Genomic DNA, 13,270 nt, shown 5'->3' on the forward strand with positions numbered 1-13,270 from the left:
ATATGTCCCTTTTAGTGCTAGGAAACTTTCTCAGCTACTTCTTGACTATAAAAAGTTGTTGACCCAGAGGTCTTTGTATATTTCAGTCTCAGTCCCCTTTAGTTCCAGGTGGTGGTGTGTTTGCCCATGCAACTCTCCCCAAAATGTGGATTTTCTATGTATTTTCAGCAAACTCCGTTTGACAAAATCACACCCACCATTTTGAGATGTGCCTCTTTCTAGACTTTATTATGAGGAACTACCACTCATTAGACTTCTGAGGGACCCTGTCCTTAAGCTTTCTAGAAACCCCTTTGTTCAGCTGAAAGGATCTACCAGGTACTACTTTAATTCTTTCGATGTCTTAATAAAGGATGTTATAGCCATGCTCTTAATTTAATCTTTTTCTTCAGGCCAAATCTGAAACACTTTAACTGGCTAGAGGTAAAGGGTTTTATTTTCCAACTAAGCAAGTTCTGGGCTCTCTAAATAATTCTGTATTCTTCTTGCAAGTTGGTGGGTTTTTTTCTGAATTTCTCTCTTGTAGTATCTTATCAAATAGAACTAAAAGCAACCAGTTCATACCTTTAACATTCTAGAAACTATCCTATCTTCCATGTTACCACAGGCAACAGTTTTACAAATACAGGTTGCCGTTTTTCCAATTTCCATAATAGTTTCCTCACCATCCACCACCTGCTCCCTAAGCTAATACCATATATTTTAGGTTCTGTTAACAGTAGCATCCCAGTATTAGGTGCCAATTTCTATATCAGGTTGCTGTTGCTGCATGGCAATCACAAAATCTCAGTGACATATAAGCTTTTAATTTCATAAGCTTTTAAATCTCTCATAGGTCTGCAAGTCATCTAGGGCAACTTCAGGCTAACATTGCTGAAGCAGCTCTGTTTTACAGCACAGGTTTGCAGTCAGGTGGGGCAGTTCTGCTCAATTTGTTCATTCTGGGGCCCACGGCAGCCTGGGCCTGTTTTAGAGGGTGACAGCTGTGCTGATTCATGGGTGATGAGAGGAACCCAGCTGGACAGAGAACTGGGGGAGGGTGTGCCAGTGCAAGGGCCCTGAGGTGGGTGTGCAAGGGAAAGGGAGGTTACTGTGTGCCTGGAACAGTGAGGAGAGGGTGAGGGGAGGGGACAAGGCCAGAAGGCTTCTGAGTCAGGTCACACAGTGCCCTGTCAGACACAGAGAGGGTGTAAGGTAAGTCTGGTTGCCAGGTCTGTGGTCAGGTAGGACAGTTCTGCTCCACATATTCCTTCTGGGGCCCAGGGCAGCAACTACCCTGGGGGACACTCTTCCCATTGTGGTGAGAGAAGTACAAGGGGACAAGCCCCATTAGACAAGCACATTCGAAGCCCCTGCTTTCATCCCATCTACTAACATCCCATTAGCCAAATCATGTGCTATGGCTGAGCTCAAAGTCAAAAGATGGATAAGTATACTGCCTTTCGTGGGAAGAATTCAGAGTTACAGTGGTAAAGGACATGGGAAGAGGGGAGGGGAGAAGAACCTGGGCCAGTGATTTATCATACCCTCCATGGTAAGATGAGCAATGTTGGTTGCCAGGTTGTGTTTCTGTCCTGCCTCCTGAAGCTTGCAGCTTCCCATGAAGCTGTAGTGCCAAGCAGTAGTCAGCAGCAACTTTTGGGGGATGGGGGGAAGGAATCTGAATCCTTGACCATGGTGTTGGCAAGGCTGTGCTGTAACCAAGTGAGCCAACTGGCCAGCCCAGCAGCAGCTTTTTAAAGCTTCCTTGTGACGGGGATTGGGGTAAGCAAGTATCACTAGCCCAGTTCCTAGTTTTAGGCAGTGAACTTTCTCTGATCCCCGTCTCATCTAGGATATTTCTATTCTCTTCTCCCAAAAGGATATGAACTTTCAATTGCCTCTGTCTACTTCTCAACAAAGTCCAGCAGGCCTATGGCTCCAGCCCATTTTCTGCATTGTATTTTTTGTTCCTGGCTCACAGAGATGTTTAGCTATTGAACACAGCTGTGTCTTTTTTTTTTTTTTTTTTTTTTTTTTTTTTTAAATATCCTCTGTATCAGAGCCATGGGTTTGGAGCAAGGGGATACCTTGAACCATGGACTTTCAACAGCATTGAGACCCAAAGTCCTAGAATTCTATATGAAAGGTATCTTATTTCCTGTGACTGTTTTTAAAAATAAAATTGTTAAACAGCTCTTGGCACCTAAATATGCCTAAATTTAGTACATTACAAAAAAAAAAGTTTTCTTGAAGGATAGACATAAATATTCCAATTCAGTACATTTTTGGAAATAATCAGGCAGATTATATAAAAACAACCAGCAAATCTGACATATTGAGATAAACTACAGTCATGCATTGTATAATGATGTTTCACTCAACGAAGGACTGCATATACAATGATAATACTTAAGATTATAAAGGAGGAGAAAAATTCCTATCACCTACTGACATGGTAGCTGTCATAACATAGTGCAAAGCATTACTCATGTAGGAGCAGTAGGCTATACCATATAACCTAGGTGTGTAGTAGGCTGTGCCATCTAGGTTTGTGTAATTATACTGTGATGTTCGCACAACGAAGCAATCCTTTAATGCATTTTTCAGAACATATCCCCATTGTTAAGTGACACATGACTGACCTAAACTGTGTATATTATATATTAGTGTATTTTATCACAGTCTGGTATCTTATTCTCTTCTCTATCCCTCATTCAAATTTTATCTCTTCCTTGTTTTGTTTTTTTACTCTATATAGAAAATTTATTATGGAAAATTTCAAATATAGAAAAGGTATACAGAATAGTGTAATGACCTCCATGTACTCATCACTGAGCTTTCATAATTATTAATCATGGCAAATCTTGTTTCATTTATACCAAGGATTGGGAAACTATGAACCACAGACCATATCCAGCCTATTGCCTGCTTTTGTAAAAAAGTTTCAGTGGAATACAGCCATGCTCTTTTTTTTTACATGCCTGCTTTCATGCTACAATTGTAGAGTTGAGTAGTTGCAACGAAAGTTGTATGGCCTGCAAAGCTTAAAATATTTATTATCTAGCCCTTTACAGAAAAAGCTTGCTGACCCCTGAAGTATACTCTCACCCACTCATCTCAGGAAAAATCTTTTTCTATTACATTTAAAAATATTTCAGTAAGTTTCTAAAAGATTGACTCTTTAAAAAAACAATATCACTTACCTAAAAAATTAGCAGAAATTCATTAGTTTTCTCTTTTCTACAAAACTCTAATTGAATAAGAACAAGTGGGAATTCTTTAATATTTCTTTTCTTCTTAATTCAGGCCCACCTACAGTCTACAAACCATTTTCTTACCTTTAAAAGAGCTGAAGACTTTTCTATTACCATTAATGGTTCATTCTCAGTAATTCTCACAGCTTAACAAACATTTTATCTGTAGATACCCCAAAGAATAAAATACTCTGAATTTAACAAAGCATGTGCAAAATTTAATAAGCAATAGTATCATAGTCATTAGATTTCAGTATAATTGCAATTTGAGATCTACTAAGGTCCTATGAAAAATATTGCATATAAAGGCAAGCTCACATTTTTAAAAGGTTAATATTGTTAGAGTGGGTTTGCCACATTTTTTTTTTTCTTGTGAATACCAAGGAGTTCACTTTTTGAGGTTTTAACAGTTATGTGATTGCTAGGTTTTCTAAATAATAATATTTAATATTAAAATAGCTCTTTACAGTTTACATGGCAATTTTATGGGGCCTATCTTTTTGAATATTTGCAACAACCTGGTGAAGTAGAGATTCTTTTCTTACTAAATGATTCTACTGAGACACAAACCCAGGTCATCTACTCAAAGTCCACTGTGCTGTGCTGTGAAACTGGCAATCACAAATCTTACCACAGAGAAGTTTTAAACAGGTTTTATCACCTTCTACAGGCCTCCATTATACAAATGTACTATGTTATGCAAAGTATTGTTAACTTTACTTCCTAGATATGCTTAAGATACATATCTATACAGTGAAGATATTTGAATAACCTCTTCTGAAATCTGTACCTTTGGAGCTTAGGATTTCAAGCACTGAGTGTTGTATCTTTCAAACTCAAAGAACAAGAATCAGTCCATTATAAAGCTTTCATAAACTCCTCTTTAGCATTTTTTTTATATCCTTGTGACGGGTCGAATACACTAGAGGAAAAGTAGCCTTAAACAGAGCTTGGAGAAATGGCTGATTCCAGGGTTAGGGCAGAGGGAATACAAATAAACCTGGAACATCTTATTGTGCTAGAAAGTAAAGAAGTTCCTCCACAAAATGGCTGAGAGTGGGTTATGTCTAAAGGACACAAAAGTCATCTTGAAAGGAACACCACTAGATAAATATGGAACAATTTGAGCATCAAAATAAATAATAGTAGTAAGTTGAATAAAATATGAATCCATGAGTCCATAGTGATATAAATAGATGAATAAGTTGAAAGTTCGATGAGAAACAGGCTATTTTCATAGTCTCAAAATACCTGCCTGCAATATACTTATGAATTAAAAAGGGAAATGGGGTTACTTTATAATAGAGGAGACTGAAAGACATGACTTTAATCAAGTGATCAAAGTGAACATCCCAGTACTGAAGCAAATTGAAAATGTGGACCCCCTCATAGGATGCAATGAGAACACGGCATCACTTCTGTGAGATTCCTGCCAAAGAAGCATAACCGTGTCATAAGGTAGACAAAGCTAAATTGGGGGACATTCTAAAAATTACTGACTATCTTCAAAAGTGTCAGGGTCATGAAAGTAAACGAAAGACTGAGGAACGGTTTCATATTGAAGACCACTAAAGACATGTAGAACCATGTTCAGAACTTGATTCTAGACTTGATCCTTTTACTATAAATTACATTGGAACACTCAGCAAAACCTGAACAACATCTAAGGATTAGATGTTAGTAATATGTTAATGTCAACTTCCTGATCTTGATTGGTTGTGTTATGGTTAGAAAGGAGAATGTCCTTGGATGTAGGAAACACACGCTGAAATATTAGGAGTTATGAAGGTATCAGGACAGCAACTGACTCTCAAATTGTTCAAATAACAAAAGTTCATTGTATTCGTCTTGAAAGTTTTCTGTATGCTTGACATTGCTTCAAAATGAAAAAAAGCCTTTTTATAAAAATGCAAATCTGAAAGCACATTAAGTTACAGAAGACTCCTGCAGATATTGTCATATAACACCATTTTCCTTAGCCATAGGTATAGCTTCATTACACAAAGATTTCTTTTCTTCCTTTTTTTTTTTTAAAAAAAAGATGACCAGTAAGGGGATCTTAACCCTTGACTTGGTGTTGTCAGCACTATGCTCTCCCAAGTGAGCTAATCAGCCATCCCTATATAGGAATCTGAACCCGTGGCCTTGGTGTTATCAGCACCACACTCTCCCAAGTGAGCCGAGGGCTGGCCCCTACACAAAGATTTCTTGCTGGTCTTCCTACGTATTTCTTGCCAATCTTTCTACATGACAAAAGCTAGTATCAAAAGCAATTGTTTGTCTATAAAAGCTTTAATAATATCACATTTGTTTTTCTGTTGGTAAAGGGGGACAATTTGAAAGACAGGGATACTCATCTGTTAAACAAATATTTGTTGAGTGACTGACTACACACATCAAGCATCGTGGTGGGTACTAGTTTTCTCTCTTTGATGGTCACTGTGATACACTGTTCAGATCCCCTCTTCAGGACTGAAAGCCTTATTCCCTCAGCTGCTAGGAATGCTGTGGACAAGACAGCCCTCAGCTGTCAGTCCCTTTCAGGGATTGCCTCCGTTGGGAGAATTTCTTTGCCTAAGGTGACAATCCCTTCCTCGGGCGGTCTACATCCAATCACTGGTCAGTAGGGGGGTATAAAGCCCAGCCCTCTTGCTCCAATTTGAGGCATCTTTGAAGGGTTATCCCATCTTCAGAACGTTCCAGAGGGCTGAAGCTTTCACTGAGAATCCATCACAGCTCCACTTCTCCCTCTTCCAGTCCTTTCCCTTTCCTTGCCTATCCTGCATAGATGATGGGGAGTACCCTAATGAACCTCTTGCCTGCTAATCTCCAGCTCAGAGTCTGCATCTCCAGGAAGCCAACGTGTGCCATCTCTCTCACTGATTTCTCTGTGGAGCCAGGAAGGACCATTATTTTTCTACATTTTTACAATTAAGGCTACAATTTATAACATTAAAATTTCATGAACTTTTCTGTGCCTGCTCCACTTTCTGTTTCCTGATCAACTAGCATGAAATGGGGAGATAGAGAGACTGGGAGAATGGGAACAGAAACAGCCTAAGTGGAAACTAGAGTCTGTCTTGAGAAGGCGTGACAGAGATCTAGAACAAGTTTTTCTTTGGCTCCACCTCCTCTTTCTATGCATTTTCTCTCTCTTTCAACCCCTGCCTCCTAGTATGTCCCGTGTATTCATATTACATGGCTTTTCCTTTCTCAAAAAGGTTACTCATTCTCCCTGAGGTGTAAGGACTTGCCTTAGTCATTCCAGTTGCTGTAACAGAATTCGATAGAGCAGCTTAAACAATGGATATTTATTTCTCACAGTTCTGGAGGCTGGGAAGTTCAAGATTAGGTGCCAGCAGACCTGGTGTTTAGTGAGGACCCATTTCCTAGTTTGCAGATGGCCATATTCTCCTCGTGTCCTTACATACATAGCAGAGAGAGAGCAAGCTCTCACGTCTCTTCTTATGAAGGCACTAATCCTGTTCATGAGGGCTCCACCCTCATGACATAATTACCTCCCAAAGACTCCACCTCCTAATACCAACACATTGAGAGTTAGGATTTCAGCATACGAATTTTGTGGGAGACACAAACATGCAGTCCATTATAGGACTTAATGTGTCATTCTTCTTAAAGAGTTTGCAATAGAAAGAAACTCATTTTTTTGAGACTTACTCCACTCAGAATGCTTTCAGAGAATGGTGGGAAGAACACAGTGAATTTGCTGGCATTAGTAAGAAAGATGTTTTTGGTACCCTACTGAATCATCCATGTAGGCAATTGTCTTCTCCATTTACACACCAGTTTAAGTTCTCTAATAATAAGTTCTTGGGGGAATATCTGGGAAAAGCAAGTATTTGGAACCATTCCTATCTGAAAAGTTGCTATAAATCCTTTACCCCGGGCATTAGCAGATTAAATCATTTTTTGCAGAAACAGAGTGAGGTTTAATTCTTAGTAATGTAGATTAGCTCTATTTCATTTGTTAACATCTGTTTTTAGCAGAACATGGGCAATACAAATCAATGTTTAGGTAAAGAAAACTATAATCTATCTTTAGAGATGTGAGATTTAAAGTTCTGCCTAATTAGCTAGTCCTGGACATCACTAAATATGTTTTTAAAACTTTTTCAAGTTATATAAACGTGATATGCTATCTGTCTTACAAAACAAACACCGTTATTTCCGTTGTTTTCTTCTACCGAGGTAAAATATTATTTAAATATTGCAACTTAATGCTTCAAGGTCTTGTCTAAACAGAAACATTAAGCTTGCTGGTTCACATTTTCCTAATTATCTCTTTTCCATTATTTAGGTATTTTGTTTGTTTGTTTTTGACAACTGGCCAGTTCCAGGATCCAACCCCTTGACCTTAGCAACACCATGCTCTGACCAACTGAAATAACTGGCCAGCCTCTCTTTTCTGTTTTTAAAGTTGGCCTCTTATCAATCATTTTTTAGTCTTTCCACATGTGCCCTTGTTTTTTGATAAGATGTCAAAGTAATAGCAAATGGCTCCACCATGGTAAGTTTTTGTGTTTCCTACGTGTTTTTGATCATCAGGACATGAGTTTCCATCAAATCATAGACCTCAGATATCCATAGTGTAATACTTTGTTGTAATTTAAAATATGAATTAGCCTCGGCTCTTTCATTTTAAAGGTTATCTCCATGATTTTATTTAAGGATAGGATAATTTGAATCTCTCATTTTATGAGATCTCAAATTTATGTAATTGCTTGGTATCAAGTCGATTTTTATATTTTAGGACAATACTAAAGGAATCAACTAAAGATAGACATAATTTTTCTCCTCTGTTAATGATTTACACTTGTATTTTTCCCATTAGTTTAAAAAAGTGTCAAGGACCCATGGGTGAATGGAAACTCTTTGGAGAAAGGTCTTTGACAGATATATGAAAGAAATAAAAGATTTAGATGTGACTTTCATGCTCTCTACTAGTGAATAGAAACATAGAAAGATTATAGTTATCCAAAGGCAAAACTGTTTTCTTTCCTACCCTATTTCAATACTCTATTTCCATAATTTCCATCCTATATCCATAATCACTGCTTTTTTGTTCTATCCTCTTTCTTAATCCTCACTTGAATTCTGATCCTTTCTGTATGAACACTTTTGTGTGTGTGTGTGTGTGTGTATACACACACACACACACACACACACACACACACACAAGGGTACTTCAAAATGTTCATGGAAGAATAGAATTAAAAGGTAACATGAATCTTACCACAAACATTTTGAAGTACCCTTGTATTATGTGCCCAGTGACATGAGTTTCTCTACTCTTTAATCTCCTGAAAATCCACTTTTTAAAAGTGATTCATTCAGGTAAAGAGAATTAGACACCATAGATTAATTTTGTGCTTTACATGTGACTAAACAGTCTATAAGAGTACTTGTTTCCATGCCTTCACCAACATCGAATTTTAAAATTTTTTACAATTTTCAATGAATGATAGAATTTAAAAAACCCAGCATTTTATTTTTCCTAATTAAAAATTACTTATTGAATTTCCTTATTATGTAAATCTATAATGTTCATTACAGAAAAATAGTGTGTTAAAGATTTTAAAAAGTAGCCATAACACAAAAACCAACAGATAGTCAACATTAACACATTCTTTGTATATATAGGCATTTTCTGTTATGGCTTTTACTTTAAAAAAAAAAATCTTAATTGACACACAGTAATTATACTTATCTATGGGGTACAGTCTGATGTATTGATACATATATATGTTGTACAATAATCCAGTTAGGGTAGTTAATGTATCAGTCACCTTGTGCATTTATCATTTCTTCGTGGTGAAAACATTCAAAACCCTCCCTTCTATCTGTTAAGTAAAACACAAAACTTAATCTTGACCATAGTCACCCTACAGTGCAATAAACATCAAAACTTATTTCTCCTATCTAATTGAATTTTGTGTTTGTTGGCTAACCTCTCCCTATTTTCCCTCATCCGTATACCCCTCTCCAGTCTATGGTAACCACTGTTCTACTCTCCGTACAGCTTTTACTTTTCATGTCATGCTTACATTTGATAATTTTTTTTAACCTATATTTCCTTATAATGATTTTAAGAATTTGGTTAATTTAATTTTTTTATTTTTAATTGTGGTAAAATACACTAACATAAAATTCACCATTGTCACCAATTTTAAGTGTACAGTTCAGTTGTCTTAAGGATATTCACATTGTTGGGTAGCCAATCTCCAGTACTACAAAACTGAAACTCTATATTCATTAAACAGTAATTTCCTTTTACTCCCTTCCCTGCAGACCCTGGCAACCACCACTCTACTTTCTGTTTCTATGAATTTGATTGCTTTAGATATTTCACGTATAAGTAAAATCATACAGTATTTGTCGTTTTGTAATTGGCTTATTTCAAATAGCATAATGTCCTCGAGGTTCATCCATGCTGTGGCATGTGTCAGAATTTCCTTCCTTTTTAAGGCTAAACAATATTCTGTTGTATGCTGCTGTGGGCTGAATATTCCCCCCACACTCATTGAAGCTTGAATTATGTTCCCCTAGTTTTATGTATTAGAATCTTGGCCCTCACCGTGTCTATTGGGAGGGTGGGAAATCCTATTATGTAATTGATAGGTAGGGCCTTCAAGAGGTGATTGCATTGTAGGAACATGCTTTAATGAATGGATTAATAGTGGTGCTCAGGGGCAGGGTTCTGACGGCTTTAAAAGGAGAGTACATGAGGAACTATCTTGCTCTCCGGGACCTTCTGTACTCTGAATCTTCACTGAAGACAATAGTGTAAGTAACTAGTGACAGGACAATATGAGGAATCTGAAATCTTTCCACAACTTGGTCTTTCTGCAGAATGACTCCATAGATTAAATTCCCACTGATCTTCAAATCCAGAAAGGTAAGAGAATGGAGGGTACTGTTCTCAATTCCTCCTCCCCCTTCACCCCCAAATCTAATCATTCACCATTTTTATTTTATTTCATTTTATTTTATTTTTATGGTGGTAAGAACACTTAACCTAACATCTACATTCTTAAATTTTTAAGTGCATAATAGAGTATTTTTAACTCTAGGTACAATGTCGTACAACAGATCTCTACTTACTCATCCTGCATAACTAAAATTTTATAGCCATTGAACCGCAACTCCCCATTTCCCCTTCCCCCAGCTCCTGGCAACCACCATTCTACTCTCTGCTTCTATGAGTTGGACTATTTTGCATACCTCATGTAAGTGGAATCATGTGATATTTGTCCTTCTGTGACTTGCTTTTTTCACCTAGCATAATGTCCTGAAGGTTCATCCATATTATGGCAAGATTTCCTTATTTTTTAAGGCTGCATGATAGTCGATTTTATGTATATACCACATTTTCTTTATCCATTCATCCATTGATGCACATTTAGGGTTTCTGTCTAATATTCTCTATTTAGTTGATTTTTCCAAATGCTTGTCAAACCTGTGTCCTCCTTCAACACCTTTGATGTAGAAAAAGGGCATACATCCTGAGAACTTTATTGAATCTCCAAATGTATAAGGTACTCCTAAGATAACCCTGTAAAGTATGTCTTAGTTCATTCAGACTGCTATAACAAAATACCATAACTGGGTTGCTTATAAACAACAGAAATTTATTTTTTACAGTTCTGGAGGCTGGGAAGTCCAAAATTATGGCAGATTCAAAGAGATCACTTTCTTACTCATAGACAGCACCTTCTTGCTGTGTCCTCAAATGGTGGAAAGGGCAAGGGTCTCTCTCAGGCCTGTTTGTTTGTTTGTTTATTTTGGCAGCTGGCTGGTATGGGGATCCAAACCCTTGACCTCGATGTTATAACACTCAGGCCTATTTTATAAGGACATTAATCCCATTTTTGGGGACTCCACTCCTTTGACCTAATCACCTTTGAAAAGCCCACCTCCTAATACCATCCATCACCTGGGATGTTAGGATATCAACATCATATATGAATGTGGGGGGGGCAGGACCCAAACATTCAGACCATAGAAAAGAATAATTGAAAATTTTAAGTGTCCCTATCAGACTCTTAATGATAAATAAAGGCTTAAGGTTCATTTATGACATTTTAGTATTAATGTTAATAGTACTAGAATAAATTGCATTCTGCATTCCATTACATCATTATTGTGATAACACATCCTAAATCTGTGTGTAAAATGGGAAACATCATCTTTGCTAAGATGAATACAATGCTGTCTCATTAGTTACTTGACTCATATTACACTCATCCAAATAACAAAATTAAAAAGTTCCATAATACTCTGTGTTGGAAAGGATTGGGGAAACAGACACTCTCATCCTTTGTAAGTATAAATTGATACAAGCACTTTGGAAGACAATTTGGCAATATTTAACAAAATCATACACACATGTGTTTTAGCAGTTATAATTCTGGGAATTCATTCTATAGAGATATTCATGTGTCTATGACACGATGTATGTATTAGAATACATGATATATTAGCCAAAATTTGTAAACAAACTAGCTATTGATAGAGAACTGTAACTTAATTTTATGTGGCAACTTGGCTGGGCCACGGTGCCCGGATATTTGGTTTAAATATTATTCTGGACATTTCTGTGAGGGTGTTTTTGGGTGAGAGTTAAGATTTAGGTCAGTGGACTCTGAGTAAAGCAGATTGTCCTCCATACCATGGGTGGGCCTCATTCAATCAGTTGAAGACCTGAGCAGAACAAAGACTGACCTATCCTAAGCAAGAAGGAATTCTGCCAGCAGATGGCCTTCAGACTCAAACTGCAACATTGGCTCTTTCCTGGGCCTCCAACCTGCCAGCCCACCTTGCAGATTTTGGACTTGCCAAGCTCCATGATTGCATGAGCCAATTCCTTAAGACAAATGTCTTTCTATATTCTTTTTCTCTGGGGAATCCTAATACAGGAACTGATTAAATAAGTTATAGCGCAACCATTCAATGGAATATTATCCAAACACTAAAGAGGAACAAGAAACTTGTAACAGTGTTTCCTCCAGGGAGGAGAGCTGGATGCCAGATAGCAGGAAAGAGAAAGAGGTATTTTTCACTCTCTATCCTTTTTTACCTTTTGGATATCATAAAGTCCTTGCATCAACTATTCAAAACATAATTGATTGTTTTAAAATATTATATTTGTATTTTAGCTTCAGCCAAATGTGGTTTTCGTTGTTTGTTCTTTATTTTGTACCTTTTGAGAGGACCGAGTAAGAGAAAAATAGTATTTTAGATCACTTTAAAAATAAAATTTGTGGGGCCGACCCCGTGGCTCACTCGGGAGTGCAGCACAGGGAGCGCAGTGGCGCTCCCGCCGCGGGTTTGGATCCTATATAGGGATGGCCCGGTGTGCTCACTGGCTGAGCGTGGTGCGGATGACACCAAGCCAAGGGTTACGATTCCCTTACCGGTCACAAAAACAAAACAAACAAAAATAAATAAATAAATAAATAAATAAATAAAATAAAATTTGTGGATTAAGTTTAAAAAAATAAAAATAAAATTTGTATTTAATTTGAGTCTGAATCATTTAATATGTGCTATGGTATGCAATGACTTTATATTCTGCATTGTAACAGTATTATAATCATTTTAATTTATCAAATTAGTATATGTATTAACTATAATATAAACATATAATACAAAAGCATTCTCTGTATGAAATTACATATTCATAACTTAAAGTTTGAGTTATCAAAATACAAACAAGTTACATTATATGCTTTCATAAACTCTTAATATGTTTATTTAATTTTCTTTAACTATTACTATAAATGCAAGATTTCTTTTAGCCCTATTATCTTTTAAGTTTTTAACAGAACTTTTAGATTTTCATCCCAAATCCAGTAATACGTGCTGGAGACAAGTGTCACAATAAAATCCATCAAAACATGCTACCATGTTCTTCCCACACACAAGTGGTACCTGTCATCTCTGCACTGATGTATTACTATAATTCAGTGAAGTTGTTTGTGGATCATAAAAGTTCAATTTTCTATCTACCTTAA

This window comes from Cynocephalus volans, chromosome 1 (genome assembly GCF_027409185.1).
Source record: "Cynocephalus volans isolate mCynVol1 chromosome 1, mCynVol1.pri, whole genome shotgun sequence".
Classification (NCBI taxonomy): domain Eukaryota; kingdom Metazoa; phylum Chordata; class Mammalia; order Dermoptera; family Cynocephalidae; genus Cynocephalus; species Cynocephalus volans.